General features: G+C 39.3%; 1 protein-coding gene and 1 long non-coding RNA gene across 2 annotated transcripts in view; one reads left to right on the top strand and one right to left on the bottom strand.

The window, feature by feature from the left end:
- The window catches only part of LOC126298457 (uncharacterized), a 180,049-nt gene extending 163,397 nt beyond the window's left edge, over positions 1–16,652 (bottom strand). Inside the window, exon 1 of the long non-coding RNA XR_007552610.1 lies at positions 16,354–16,652. This is a non-coding gene — a long non-coding RNA (uncharacterized LOC126298457). The remainder of the gene's footprint in view (positions 1–16,353) is intronic.
- LOC126298455 (uncharacterized) overlaps positions 1–16,749 on the top strand; it is a 1,052,314-nt gene that overhangs the window by 761,230 nt on the left and 274,335 nt on the right. The gene's annotated exons all lie outside the window — the stretch shown is intronic.

The following is a 16,749-nucleotide window of genomic DNA, read 5'->3' as shown; positions in this document are numbered from 1 at the left end:
TTCCAACTCAGGTCTTTCAGTGCTCTGTCAAACTCTTCACGCAGTATCGTATCTCCCATTTAGTCTTCATCTACATCCTCTTCCATTTCCATAATATTGTCCTCAAGTACATCGCCCTTGTATAATCCTTCTATATACTCCTTCCACCTTTCTGCCTTCCCTTCTTTGCTTAGAACTGGGTTGCCATCTGAGCTCTTGATATTCATACACGTGGTTCTCTTCTCTCCAAAGGTCTCTTTAATTTTCCTGTAGGCAGTATCTATCTTACCCCTAGTGAGATAAGCTTCTACATCCTTACATTTGTCCTCTAGCCATCCCTGCTTAGCCATTTTGCACTTCCTGTCGATCTCATGTTTGAGACGTTTGTATTCCTTTTTGCCTGCTTCATTTACTGCAGTTTTATATTTTCTCCTTTCATCAATTAAATTCAATATTTCTTCTGTTACCCAAGGATTTCTAGCAGCCCTCGTGTTTTTACCTACTTTATCCTCTGCTGCCTTCACTACGCATCCCTCAGAACTACCCATTCTTCTTCTACTGTATATCTTTCCCCTATTCCTGTCAATTGTTCCCTTATGCTCTCCCTGAAACTCTGTACAACCTCTGGTTCTTTCATTCTATCCAGGTCCTATCTCCTTAATTTCCCACATTTTTGCAGTTTATTCAGTTTTAATCTACATGTCATAACCAATAGATTGTGGTCAGAGTCCACATCTGCCCCTGGAAATGTCTTACAACTTAAAACCTGGTTCCTAAATCTCTTTCTTACCATTATATAATCTATCTGATACCTTTTAGTATCTCCAGGGTTCTTCCATGTATACAACCTTCTTTCATGATTCTTAAACCAAGTGTTAGCTATGATTAAGTTATGCTCCGTGCAAAATTCTACTAGGCGGCTTCCTCTTTCATTTCTTAGCCCCAATCCATATTCACCTACTATGTTTCCTTCTCTCTCTTTTCCTACACTCGAATTCCACTCACCCATTACTATTAAATTTTCGTCTCCCTTCACTATCTGAATAATTTCTTGTATTTCATCGTACATTTCTTCAATTTCTTCGTCATCTGCAGAGCTAGTTGGCATATAAACTTGTACTACTGTAGTAGGTGTGGGCTTCGTATCTATCTTGGCCACAATAATGCGTTCAATATGCTGTTTGTAGTAGCTTACCCGCATTCCTATTTTCCTATTCATTATTAAACCTACTCCTGCATTACCCCTATTTGATTTTGTGTTTATAACCCTGTAGTCACTTGACGAGAAGTGTTGTTCCTCCTGCCACCGAACTTCACTAATTCCCACTATATCTAACTTTAAGCTGTCCATTTCCCTTTTTAAATTTTCTAACCTACCTGCCCGATTAAGGGATCTGACATTCCACGCTCCGATCCGTAGAACGCTAGTTTTCTTTCACCTGATAACGACATCCTCTTGAGTAGTCCCCGCCCGGAGATCCGAATGGGGGACTATTTTACCTCCGGAATATTTTACCCAAGAGGGTAAATCATACAGTAATATACAGTAAAGCTGCATGTCCTCGGGAAAAATTACGGCTGTAGTTTCCCCTTGCTTTCAGCCGTTCGCAGTACCAGCACAGCAAGACCGTTTTGGTTAATGTTGCAAGGCCAGATCAGTCATTCATCCAGACTGTTGCCCCTGCAACTACTGAAAAGGCTGCTGCCCCTCTTCAGGAACCACACGTTTATCTGGCCTTTCAACAAATACCCATTAGTTGTGGTTGCACCTACGGTACGGCAATCTGTATCGCTGAGGTACGCAAGCCTCCCCACCAACGGCAAGGTCCATGGTCCATGGTTCATGTGATTGTATGTTTCATTGTCTCTGATCATTAAGTGGTAAGCGCAGAACTCCTTGTAAGTGACTTTTTCTTTGTTTCTACGCTTGTTACAGGTTGCGTCCTTTCCCATTAAAACTATATCCGTGGGGTGTGCCGGGATTTTTCTGTACATTCTGGAATCTTTCTGAAGAGATCAGACTATTTTGGAACGTTCCAGAACATCCCAGATAATTGTAGAACATTCCGGAACATTCTGGTATGTCGTGGAATGCTCTCGAGTACTCTCGACTGTTCTGGAATGTTTCAGAAATTTCTAGAGGGTCAACCTTCCCTGCCGTTATTCTTCAAAAGCACTTCCTTCAGGTGAAAATGGAGCCTCCTTCCAAGTACCGTAGGTACAGGGCTATCACACCATATAACTCGCTTGATCGTACTGAGACTCCTTCCTGAATTTGAGCAGCTCGCACATAGTGCAATTTCTTTTATAATATATATTGATTAAAAGAGGTACTACGCCAGTCGCGAATCCTGTGTAATCTGATACGCATTTTAATGGGACCTTACGTTCCGTTCAGTTTTAACCGTTACAGGCATTCCCTAATTCCACTGATAATAACTTCCGCATCACGCCTCTTTGCTGTGGAGCGAGAGTTAACTGGGCTGATGTTCAGAATATCTGTTTTCGCTTTGCTAACCTTGATTTTAGTTGCTGTGTCTTTCATAGGTGTGTGCACATAATATAACAATTTCTTTGGATCTTGTGAGACATCTTTCGGTAGTCTTCCGCTACTGTAGATGCAGAATGCATCACGTATTGCCCTCACGATTGCTAAACGTGTGTCATTCAACACGTCAGTATGTACAGCCTTTATTGTGTTTTACCCGTACTATGCAGGAACGTCTTTTTCTTTAGAAGTTTCGTTACAACGACTTTATATCATGGATGCGATCATCCGTCATTAACTGTTGTATTAGGTACATATCAACCGAGTGCATGGTCAACTATTCTCTTAAACTTGAACCACAGTTCTTGTACTTGTTTCTCCTCAGCGAGTTATGACACCACCGCCATTATATCTATCTTACTGATCATATAAACCTTTCTACTTCTTTTAATTTGACAATGTACTTTGTTAACCTTTGTTGCCACAGTTGCCTCAGAGTCACTGATTTTAAATTATACATGGACATCCTCAAAGAGATCATGTCTATTTGTGGCCAGTAGATTCATTGGTTGGAATGAGCTTCTGAACTGTATCTTCTAGGTAGATTTCTGAGAACGCTTTTTTGTATTGCTTCACAGGATGTCTTGTGACGCCCACCACTTACGAAACTACAGGCATCCCAAATAATTATTGGCTCACCAGAAACCTGCTCCGATGATGACAGTATGATTTGGGAATATCAGTACTAGCAAATTGGGGCTTACTCTAGTTTTTGTTTACATATAGGTTTAGTCTTGCGGTCGACAGAAAGGATCCAGTCGAAATTTTATACGCAGCTCTGGTATGCTCCTTCACTGTCGTTCTAGGTGGATTTGAATTACTAGTGGACTGCGATAAGCACAACGTTTCATTTCCCATTTAATTGTCTTTTCCACATACTATTAATTTTGTAACAGAAGTATCACTGTTATTTCTTTTTTAATTTAATGGCTTTCTGAACGTGCCTATACAGGTATGTCAACGCCGGGAATATTTGTGTGGACAATGCAGAGTTTACATTAGTTCAAGGCGTACCCTGGCAAGAAATAACGTCGTTTTAACAATGGGCTGATTCCGACATAAAACCAACTTAGCTTACACACCATACAGAAACAATTAAACTATCACTGCTATCAGTTTCTAGTTTATCGAGATATGTGTAGCTTCAGTAAAATTACTGACAAAGATTTTTCTTTATAATTTAGAGAGAATATGCTGCATTATAGGTGGCTACATGTCTATCTCTAGAGCAGTCTGTTCGTCTGTGTTTCACTTTGTTAATGACTGACGTCTTATAACAGAAATTTGAAAGTATTGTCATCTAACAATTGTGCCTAACGCCTCCTTGGGAATTAAAATATCGTGTTTGGTCCGCTGCCCCTCAAGTACAGTGTTACGTATTTTTCAATGTTTACACATGCATAAGCTGCAAGCCACAGCTGTACGTAATCATCAGAAGCTTTTTATAAGCTTTTGTTTTCCTTAATATCACTGGATATCCACTCTTATACGCATCTCTTTAGTTCATATTGATAACCGTAATGAACACTCCCAATTTTGATTGGACTACTGAAAAACACAGAAAATCACGAGAAAAGTATGAAAATCTCCAACGAATTAGTTTAAGTTTCGCTGTGGGTGGTAACGCTCACGCGTGTTTAGGATGAGCGTTTATATACTTATATATGAAGGCTTTAGAGCATTTGAAGATCTGGTATTGGTTTTATGTGCGTGTGTTTGATTTCCCTACACATTGTGTGCTTTAGAAGCCTTAGAAATAGTCCAGCATTGAATATTACGTAACAGATACATTTATGAGAAAAGGGTATACATAACTTAATTTCTAAGGAGATCTTTTCCATATCAGAAGACTCTTCGTATTGGCATTTGACGGTATTCCTAAAATAAATCGAATACATTATGCAGAAATAATAAAAATTGTGTCACTTCCCCATATGATATGGCACTGACAGAAAGACTGTTCTGCCGTTAAACAGGAAAGATGTTCGCCATCAGTTATGGAAGTAATATTTTTCAATACGCCTTTCACAGAAGGATAATGGATACGTACGTTTGTACAAGTATAAAACTTAAAAGTCAAGTGACTTTATATGGAGAAATTCATGCAAGAAAGTCTCCAAAAACTAAAAACATCTTTTCGGAATCTTAGGGGAAGTCATGTGGGTTGTGATTTAATTCAATGTATCCCAAAAGAATACTAAAATTTAGTGTAATTCTTGCAGATTGTAGACGGCGTCATGTCGTCAAAAGGTGCTCCAATGTTCGAACCTTTGATACAGGCTGTAAGCGTATATAGTCCCTGATGAAGGACAATTGAAACATTGGTACATTAAGAATGGCCTACAATTCAGAAAAATTTTGTGGAAATTGACCCCGACAGAGAAAGCTTAAAAACTTACCTAATTACCTAATGCGGATTTGAAAACAGTATAATAAAGTATGTAAAATACGTCTTCGAGGGAGTATAGTAAATAATTTTTACTGCTTCTTTCCGAAAATACATCGCAGTCTTCGCAAAGAGGGTTGCTAAATGTATTTAATTACTGAATGACTGACAAAAGAGACAGGCTGTAGCATCCTCTTTAGAAACAGAGACAAAGAAACCTGGAATCAACGCACTCACTCAGAAACGTCCCCTTACAAAGAACAGTAAGTTGTATACCGTGTACGGTCCACTGTTCCTTAAAAGTGACTGACACTTCATCATAATGTGTGATTTGTCCATTCAGGTGGAAATCCAGGGAACACAGCAAATTGTCAGAATAGCGGGCGAGCAAAAAGCGGAGAGTCGGCTGGTGCAGGCCACGGGATAGGGCGGGCGGCATTCTTGGGCAGAGGCCGGCGTCTGCACAAAGCGTCGTGCTCAAAAAGCGTCGCCTGGCCCTGCGCTCCGGCGCTTCAAACGAAACCCTACGCCGCCGCTGCTTTCACGTCTCACCATCAAATCGATGCTTCCTTCTTTTCTTTCTACAATTAACGTCCCTGAAAGTAATCTAGTATTGCAAGGTATCAGGTTATTGGGATCGCCGATTTCCAAGTAGTAAAATTAATCAAATATTTGGTTATTATAAATGAAAAATTTTTTCAAACAAATAGGCAGATAAGGCGTCAGACAAGGCCATGTTTTACCTCAACGTCCGTAGAATCCCATTTTGGAAACATTATGAAAATTTGATTGATAAACTTAAAGAGCACAAAATATTTCCACTCACGCTGGGATGAAAGAGTAAATGTGTTGCGACATATAGCAAATATTTGCAGATGGATTTTCCTTATTTCTTGAGAGACTCATAAATGCATCAATCCCTTGGAAGTTGCAGTCAGTATGGCAAACGAACTCCACAGCTTTTGACGGATATAAAAGCATATCAACGTCGCTCCAATAGAAGAGGTAGAGAAATTGGAATATTTGAGAGAAACAATCCCAAAAAACTATAAAAATAGTTAATTGCAGAGGAAAGAATACACAAGATGCAATAAACTTCGGCTATAAATGAGAATACTGACAGTAAACAAAATTCTTGTCTGAAATCTTTAAAATAAAGCCCTGTAAAACACCAGTGAAGCCAGAAAGCCTATGTACTATTTACTAGAACAATATGATGTTCTCTTTAAAAATCAGATTTTTTTAATGTAAGAAGTAACATTACATTTTATCATAACAAAGACTTCATATCAGAAATAACGAGGAAGAAAAGATGACAGTTCTTAGGACACATTTACAGAACAGGTCACACTATAACCAAAATGATGCTGAAATACGTAAATGTTCCCTAAAATAGCAACACCATGAAGAGGTCATGCAACACACTCCAAGAGAGCATGAAATGTAATACATGTTTACATATGGAAATTCTTAAACATTCTGCCAGCCGAAGCTGTCAGGATTAACGACATATATATTCTGTGTATAAAGCGAGTATCTCATTCATAAGTCGAATTGAATGATAGTTATAAAAGGTCGTATTATTCCTCCAGTACGAAGTGCAAAGTTTCACCGACACCTATCTGATTTTGGCAGCAGCAGGATCATAGGCTATCGAGACTGCGACTTATAATTTTGCAATAGTGTTGGTCGGGATGCCATGAGAGAAATGGGAATATTGAATTGATGGGTGCAGGAGCGCCACGCTTTCCTCCCTACATGTTCTCAATGGCCTCTAGCAACCAGTGATCTAGAGGACAGTCATTTTGACCTCTCGGCTATTCAGGATCCTACAGCTACGAACATAGCTACCTTGAGTCGATAAATAGGTTCGCATTGAGCAAGACTAGTTTTCACACAGGCAGTGCGACGACGTTTGGAAAACCACTGAGGTGAGCACGGCAACAATTTTTTCGGCTTTCTTTGACGCAGCAGCGGAGATGTAAACACTAACAGTGATGTGCCCAACTATACTGGACACCGTTGTGCCAGCATGTCGTCTTTTCATAAGATTCCTAGTTGTGCCCACAGCAACAAGATGGCCCTACGCGTCTGTGGAGCATCCAAAGACAGCGCGGTTTGTCAAATTTCATTCATCATCGTCAAACGGACTCAGCACTTGTCGAGATTGTGTGGGCTGCCACTGGATGGACAACACGATCACCACTCGTTTACATAGCCTGTATTTTGGATATCAGCTGTTACATTTTTGTTACATCGGTGGTTATAACGGATCTCCCATATCCGCCTGACATTATCTTTCAAGACCATAACACAATAATGCGAGCTGTGAGTGCTCTCCATGCCTCGCCACTTTTATATCAGCATCTATACTCAGCAAGTCACCATACCCTGTGCCGCAAAGAGTACCTCAGGTACTACAGTCAGTTTCCTCTGTTTCCCTGTTTGATTCACGAATGGTGCGTGGGCACAAAGGCGATCGATAAACCGCTGTTTGAGCCATAATCTCTGATTCCCCCATTGTGGTCATTTAGATCGATAACACAACTGAGCCAGCACCGGATATCACACATGTGGAGACATTAGTCGATTTTTCTGCCACCAATGTCCGCGACTCACCCTCGAGTAAGGAAAATCGGTCAGATGTTGCGCATCCTAAGATGCAGTCATATACGAGTTTCCACGGGATTCCGGCAACGCCATAGGTGTCGCTGTTTTAGCCACTGAGGTCTCAACGTCACTGTAGCCCAGGGTACAAGGTACAAGCCTGTCATCCTTGGCCAACGTAGTTCCAGCTGTTTACAGATAAAGTCCAATTGGCGTTGTGTCCGCACTAAACAGGAAAAGGCCTCACCCATTACTTACTTTGTAAAACTCTACAAAATTACGAAAAAAGGCCCAGCACAACAAAAACATCTGCACATGGGTTGCCGAGAGATTGCCAAGCCAGCAATCGTCTTCCACTACGTAACTCGGCTTAGAGATTGATCAGTAAGGAATGACATATCCGTATTTATTATTCATTCTCATTTCGACTCAATGCCCATTCGGTTACAGCCATGGATGTTGCCAAAATTGGCAGATCTGTACACTAAATTTCGCACAATGCATACCCCAGATAACACACAAATTACATCATGAAGTCTTCCTAATGATGTATGCACAGACAGTAAATAAAACATTATTATGTGCTATCCTGTTTGGTGAGAGAGAAGATGAGATAATCGGATGAGAAATAAATCAGACGAATTTTCAATATAAATAAGGAATATCTCAATACAAATACGGAAAAATTATCCATAATAAATCATACACTAATCCTTTTTTCATATCCTTATTCATGTCTGGTCATTTTCTACGTCTATCCTTGTTATGAGGACCACTATAAGACTTTTAGTGTGCGGTTTCCAGCCCATAGCAAGTCCCCCATCTGGGAGGGCCAAGTAATCATGAACGAGATATGTATGCACAGATGAAAACTAATACTTACCAGCATATATGTGGCACAATAAGGTGAACAATAAAGGGTAATAAAAGAAAGAAACACAACTGAAATTTAAAAAAAGTCATTCCAGTGCTGACGTTATTTTACGGGGTGCAAAGTTGAATGTTGAGAAATAAAAAGTTCCAACTAGAAGTATCCGAAATAAAATTTCTAAGATCTGTGAAAGGCTGCACTGGGCAAACAAAATTAAAAATGAAATAATAAGGGAAGCGTTAGGGATGCAACCAATAACCCAAAAGGCAATGTAATACACAAAAAATTGGAGAGAAACTATACTTCGCATGCTGCAGCAAAGACATCATAAATTCAGTCTTCAGTGTCACAATTTTGATGGTAATTACTTGTAGAATCATAATTTTAAAAGTAAAATTATTATTTGTAAAATTTATGGATGTTTCTATCAATTGTGACATTGTTTCCCTCTCACCTATTCTACCTATAGTACACAGGAGTACGTTTGTAACACGGAAAATACATTGTAATATTTGGTATTTAACTACGTTTTACTGACGTAATGCGAAGTGCTCCATGAATAAATTAGTTAATTTATCAAAATTTCTTGTTACAGATAGACAATCTGGCATGGGCCTGTGACAGTACTACGTTATTTGACGACAAAAATTTCACGTTTATTTTATTTCTAATACCATAGTTCTTGAAGATAAACCGCTCTGGACTACCGGAATTAAAAATTCCACAGGTCATCGATGAGAGAGACATCTGCATGAGACCATGTCACTATTCTGAAGAGAATTATACAGAGAATTAATTATCACATGCGGCTATACTTGTCAGTCCCTTAGACTACAGCGTACCCAGTATCGGCGAGAGTGGAAATTATTTTGATGCACAAAGGATCTATCTATGATGCACCGTACTGAACCTTTTCGATCCGCATGTTAACCTTTAGGGTTAAACGCGATTACTTACACATCCTCTGTGCGAAGGAATTCAGATTAGTGGCTAAATTGTTCCTTGCATACTAAATTCTTCAACCAACACGGAAACGAAACTTCATGTTCTGCGAAATTTATACTTTCAAGGGAATATCAATCACTTAAAAGTCACCTAGTTTCTTGTCAAATAATACTAACCAAACGTTTATTGTAGCTTGCCATGAGCTGAGGTATATTATCGTTGAAGGCCGTCCTGCGATGGATTTTTTTCCCAGTCTGGACAGAACATTAGCAAATGTTACACTTTTCTGTTTACTCATACCGAAATTCTATCCAAACTATTCTCTACAGTTGCGAACGACCTTGTGTCTATATCGAACGTGCTGCACAGGAATAGTTTCACTAATGCCATTAACATGTATTAATGCAACCACAAGCAGCTTGTGGTACTGGTAACAATACGAACCTTAATGTTCATAACAGTATGGGTACAAAGCTACTTCAAACAGTAAAATCAGATAAAACTACTTTAATGAAAGACAGACAACAGAATTATATATTGGGAATATCCAAAGAATCGTGATACATATGGGAAGGGGGCACCCTATAAAAACCATCGTTCGACTTGTTTTTGGGCATTGCTCGTCTCTATAGGACCCGCACTAGGTATGATCAAATAATATCAGCGTGATTCGTCACAGTTTCATAAAATAAGTACGACGGCATCGTTATGGGGATACACGACTGATACCAGAGGCAAAAACTGCAAATCAGGAGTTTTGCATAAAGACCACAATTAGAAACAGTTGTGCTTTGAGTTTTCGTTTTAAGATGAGTAAAGGTACAGCTTATTTCTTCTCGCATATATGTGTCTAAAAGAATACAACAGTATAATCAGAAAAATGGTCTTTCACATGGACGCTCATCGCGTTTTCCCTACTCCACATCATTATGAAGCGAAAGTAAAAGCAATGTTAGAAAGTAGCATCGACCAAGCAAATAGAGAAATTTTCGTAAAACATTTTACACAGCGGAAATGCTCCCTTTCCCTCGCAAATTAAACTTCTATTTGCTAAGGGCACTACACGACTTTCCTTTTTCAAAGTATAGTCGACGTTAAGTTTTTGATTTATGTAGAACCACTTGCAGCATACGACACTACAGTTACTTCTTGTAGTTGTCAAATCTAGGGGAAGTGTTACCCCAAATGTAGCAGCGGTCATACGTCGGTGCTGTTGCCTATGATCGGAGACTGTTCTTCGGTTTTTACTTATCTCTGATTTCAGGCTCCGTATATGCAGACAGCAAGCTGCACTATTCAGCAGGGAACACCAGAGAAAAACGTATTCATCGATAATTCCTAGAATGAACGAAATAAAAATTTCAGTTGTTATGTTGTGGATTACGAACTGATTCTCTTTTAATGAGCCAAAATTAAGTATCTAGTTAAACGTTCTTGTACTGTATTGCTCAATAAATAGCCATACGAAACAACATTGCTTCGTCTGTTCTGTATAGTACAGTTATGCCTTGTCTGACTGAAAGCTGAAATAAAACCCCGGTAAGTTCATTCACATATTTCACGCCTGTGAGTAATCTGATTTTGTTATACAAATTATCTATTAACGCTCACGGAATATAGTTTTTATAGCCCGAAACAAGTATTCACAAGAAGTTCAGTAAGATAGATTGCTCGCCTATATGCCGTGTAAATATTATCACAGCACGGAGCTCTCTTCTCTACCCAAAGTATTTGTAACACGCCATAAGGAATGAATGTTCACTGTTTAAAACACAGTCTCAAAAGTTAGTAACAATTACGTGCTCCAAAACTCGTAAATTACATAATCGACGATCCAAACCACCTCTCTTCCTCCGTATAACAAATTAATATTTATGCCGCATTAAAAAAAACTTGGAGCAGCAAAGACATGTCTTGCAATAATCGTGGCAAGGCATCTCGCTGTCATCTGCTTAAATTTTTGGAGCTCTTCATAGCCCTACAGAGCCACTAATGTTCGCTTTTCTCATTAGCCGGAGAAAATCTGTATATCAGTGCTCACTCAGAAAGAGGGATGTCTCCTGCTCATGTTTCTGAAAAATGAATAAATTTTAAATATTAACGTCGTTATCTGCCAGCAGTGCAGAAGTAAAGATATTCCTCCCACGATAAAAACTCTGGGAGCTTCACAATTCTCTGTCATGTTAAGTTCGTTAACTCACCTCTTACGATTATGAAAGGGTAGAAATATATTAAAACATACTTAATTGGTTATAATACGCCTTACAGCAACTCGTCCATTCTGCTAACTCTAAAACTTACAAATTTGGGATTTTTATCGTGATAAGCGGTATGGTATGACGTTTAAAATTAGTTAATGACGAAGTACATGATATGGAGACTGGAGAAGTGTCACTTCAGCCCGTTATAGCTACCCTACTCTACCATGTGTCACTTCTTATTGCGTGAGAACAAATTCCACTCTCTGTCCGGTTATCACGTGTAAACTACCTATTGAAAGAAAAGTTAAAATGTTCAGGCAAGCTGTAGCAAATATAACATTTTTACACAGATTTGAAACTCGGAGACGAGCAAGAATAGGGTACAAGGATTTGGAGAAATGTGATATTGCGCAGAGAGGGTATTCCTTGGACATCATTGCAGAGGGAGAGTTGTTTTAAAGACCATAAGTAGTGGAGAAGCCTTTTTCACCGACCCATCGAATACGATGAAACGACGTGGAATATGATGCTGACGATGATGATTTTGACGGCTATTATGATTATGATGATTTTGATGCGGTAAGACATGAATCAGGTCATTGTTCACATTAGATTGCTTCTAGAATGCCTGAACCAATTTTGTGAGAAAACAGAGTGATGAATAGTGCCCAATTTCAGCAATTTACCTCGTTTAAATGGCATTGATTTAAGAAGGAGTACTAGTTCTGTTGCACATCTATAAAAGAAAGAAGTGAATTTAGCTTGTGTAAGTGACACTTTCATATATGCCTGCAGTAGGTTAATGAAGTGAGGAGAATCCTAAATTAGACTGACAGGGCGGGAATACGAGTTCACTGGCGTTACAGTTCCTACAGAAACCTGTACGTTACAATGACGTTCCTGTGCTTCCGCGACATTCCTTCAGACGTCTGCTTGTCGAAACACTTTCCTGCAGAAAAAAATCTTGACGCAGCTAGTGGAAGCTCCGAAAGAGGGTAAGCGTCGGCGGGGACTTGTGTACACTTCCGTAGCAGAAGTGCGCATGTAGCGCTCTCGCTCTTTCTCTCTCTGTCCCTCTCTGTTTCAAACACACACACACACACACACACACACACACACACACATACACATACACACACACACACACACACACACACACACACACCTCCTCTGTCTTTCTCACCCTCTCTCTGTGTATCTTTTCCTCCCTCCATCTCTCCCTTCCTTCCTGGGTGCCCTTCTATGTGTATGTGTGTGACTTTAACTTTGTGCGTCAACATGGCGCTCTTTAGGGGAGGATCACGAGGCCCCTGAATATAAACTCTGTCTCAGCACTGAGAACGTCACTTAGTTTGACAGAAGAGCTGATGCTGAACTGTCTTACAAGATAGCAACAAGAGAGAACAGGGAAGTGAAACTGGAAGGAATATTTCTGCAGCTGCCTTGCATGAAGGTTAAAGAATTTACATTAAATGTGCTTAATAAAAATTTTGCTCCTACATAGAACCGTATATTTTTTGTACAGAAACCACAAAATACGACATGTGTTTCGTGACCGTTGCCAGTTTCAACACCTCAGTACCATCAAACTGTCACCGTGATAAAGCTCACTACCTTGAAAAAGACCGCGTTCATCACTGGGGAAAACTTCTGTTTATGTTAAAACACAACGAGGTCACAGAACCAGAAGAATTTTACTTACATTATTTGAATTTTATTTAGGTCATTAGATTACCATACAAATAATAGCTTTATGTCGTCGCCTCATATCACGGTACCATACAACTCACTATTTTAAAAGTCTCGTTTCACTTATTTACTGACCGTTGGAACACACTTTCCTAATTCTGCGGCACAAATTATCCCACACTGCTCGAATTACGAAGGATCTATTTGTGCAATATAATTTCTTACCTCCTTCATTTATCTCTTGGTGCTACGACGTACTTAATCAAAAATTAGCCATTTCAGTTGTATCATACAACAGTGACGTGTTTCTGCGCTCCGACGGAAGATGATAATGACAATTTGTAACTAATTTTGAGTGTATATCTTACTGTACCAGCCAAATTCGTCAAGGTCGCGTTCACATTACAGCCTATTTGAACAAATAATCGTCCCTTACACTGTGCAAAACGTTGTTCTTCATGGGGCTGTGAGCTATGCTGGTGGAGCGGAACAAAATGATAATAGTAAAATTGCTATTCCACTTCCACTGAACTAGCTATCTCTTAATGTGAGCAGTAATTTTCTGTGTGTCAAGAAGTTCGTTCCAGTACTTTTTTTTATCTCCTTGGGAAGCTAGCCGTTTTAATTTTGGCGCGTTATAGCAGAAAACATTCGTGATTTGATTTTGGAGAAGAAAGTAAAATCACTTCATGAAGCGACCCACTATCAGAAGGAATCTCCGGTTGGATATGGATACACTACTACTTTTAGAGATGAGTGCATATCCACAAATTTACTAAGTCATAATTAATAAGAGCGCATTAAACATAGTTCACAGAGAACTTCCGATAACACTCTAACATACCATCTACTTTGTTGTTTTATAAAATAAAAATGAATGGGTTTATTAATTGCAAGAGCAATAATTCCAGGGTTATAATGAAAACAAGTATATTGTCCCACGGATAATAAGGAGAAATGAGTGAAAAAACAGGGAGGCCTCTTGGCGTAAAACCTAGCTACTTAGCGGCTCCGCTGGCACGTTCTCTTCCATGTGAGAACCCAGCTGTGAAAGTTCTATCAGAGCAAAGCAAACACGAAAACGGAGAGTGCCTCTGCAAACACTGGATGTATCTAAACATATGTAGATTGGTTAGAAGTAACAGTAACTCTAAAACTTGAAGATGTCACCTAGAAACTTACCAGAAATTTATATCTAGGAACGGGTCAACAAATAGAAGCTACTAAATCTACTCTATAATGCCCAAGTCGCTATATTTGTAGGAAAAAACTACCGAATATGTGTAAAAATCGTTTTAGGATCCACGCAACACTTCTGAATTTATTTTTTGTTTTAATACTGTCTGTGCCCCGCTAACATTTTGCTGTCTGTGCCCCGCTAACATTTTGCCGTTATTTCACAATAAGACGGCAGCTTCTGTTATTACATACCAAAAGCTTGATGGACTACATAAGTTTCTATGCCAATATTTTTAAAGCACATTCGTGTATTTTAGTTCGTGTTAGAACCAACCACGTCAACTTTTTATTCCTCACGACGCACCTCTGCGTAACCTGTCCGCACTAAGCCATTTCTGTTTTTCCCAAATTAGTCATCAAGCAGCTGCTACACAAAAGCTACTTTCTAGCTGTATTCAAAAAGTTTCTCTTCCAGCAAAGAAGTTATTTACGACTTGATTTCTTATGACAGAATAAACGCCCCATAATGACTACTCAAATTATTGCAAGAACGGATATTTCCGTTAACAGGTGCATAAACTTCGAGGTGATCTTCGATTAAAAGGATCACAAAAATTACAGAGCCTTGCTAATGTTAAAACCCCTGTTGTTATTGTTACAGTCTTCAACCTCGAGACTAATTTGATGTAGACCTCTTATAACACTAGCCTGTCCTGACACCAACAAATGTTATCCTGTTAGAGGATTTATAATTTTGACCGTGCGTGTGTGCCTAACGGATAAAGGTATCGGACAGTCTTTAAACTTTGGGATTTAATGAAAAGAGAAAATTTCGTATACGAATGAAAAAATTAACGGTCGCCAGCCCAGATAGGCACATGAATTTGGAAATATACGGTTAAAATGGCTCTCAGTACTATGTGTCTTAACATCTGAGGTCATCAGTCCTCTAGAACATTAAACTACTTAAACCTAACTAACCTAAGGATATCACACACATCCATGCCCGAGGCAGGATTCGAACCTGTGACCGCAGCGGTCGCGCGGTTCCAGACTGAAACGTCTAGAACCGATCGGCCATATATGTTGAAGAAAATTAAATATTAGTTACTGTAGCTACTTTCATTATTGTTTCCCTTTGAATGGCACACAGGATACTAACGGACACAGGGCACTCTGACCTGTGTGTAGCAGCAGTCACCAATACTGAACGTAGTAGTTACCACAGAAAGCAAAATTTGTACCAAACTCACTCTAATAGAGCCACACTCCAGATTGTTACTTGGATCAGTACTGAAATGTTACTGCAAGAAGTGCATTTCTGACTTAACTGACATATAAATACCACAAATAAAAATAAATAATATCACAAGTACACTATTTATACTCCCATTCGTAGAAATGTATCAAAATTCCTTAGCAGCAATAACGTTCCAATTATCTTTCTAATATGAGAAGAATATCGTGGGTACCCATGAAGTATCACTAGTCAAACTCTATGATTATTTCAGTAGCAAAATTCATTCCAACTAAATTTAATTTTTAGCTTTACTTAGAATAGTTTAGGTTTTTACGTTTCAAGGCAAATTATTCGACACTGGGATCAATTATCTACAAAAATTCGTCCATGGTAGTAATCAAAGCTAAATTAAGTTTCAAATAAGTATAACTTATCTGCCTTTTTATCATCTGCGAAGCACGTGATTTAGACAGTAACATTTACATTGTCCGGCACTAAATGTTTGCAAAAGGTCAGACTATTGTAGTAAAATTCTAACTATCTTTACTTTTAATAATCCCTGCACATCTGACAAATATTAATTAAACAATAATAGTGCATTTGAAACAGGATACTCGGTTTTATAAACACTTAGGTTTATGATCAGGACAAAATTTATGGTTCTAAACACAAGTTTATAGCAATTGGATTGTTATTATAATCACTCACACGAATTAACTAGTCCGTGCTCTGATGCATGTCTGTATGCATGAAGTTGGCGGAGCAGTGGCGAAGTAGTGGTGGCAAGCGACGTGGCGGCTAACTGTACTCACGACCCTAGATGTCTGAATGCTGTAAACAATTTCATCTTGGCGACGGATTTTTAATGTGTTAGAGCAATTCCATACTGCCGAGAGTACCATGCAAGAGCCAAATCCACATCCGAGGCAAAATTCCTTGCAAAGCGGCTTCCAAATGCCTCCATTGGCACCGTCGATGCGTGGCGTGCAACGGCTAGCCACTGCCTGCGTACCGTTCCCACCAAGAAGCCGCCCAGTTCGACCGCCAAAATTACCTTTTACATCGCGCCAAGCCACTTCCGTTGCGACCGGACTTCCCTACATC

Source organism: Schistocerca gregaria, chromosome X (genome assembly GCF_023897955.1).
Source record: "Schistocerca gregaria isolate iqSchGreg1 chromosome X, iqSchGreg1.2, whole genome shotgun sequence".
Lineage (NCBI taxonomy): Eukaryota > Metazoa > Arthropoda > Insecta > Orthoptera > Acrididae > Schistocerca > Schistocerca gregaria.
Note: the sequence above shows the minus strand (reverse complement) of the source record. Positions and strands in the feature narration are given on the sequence as shown.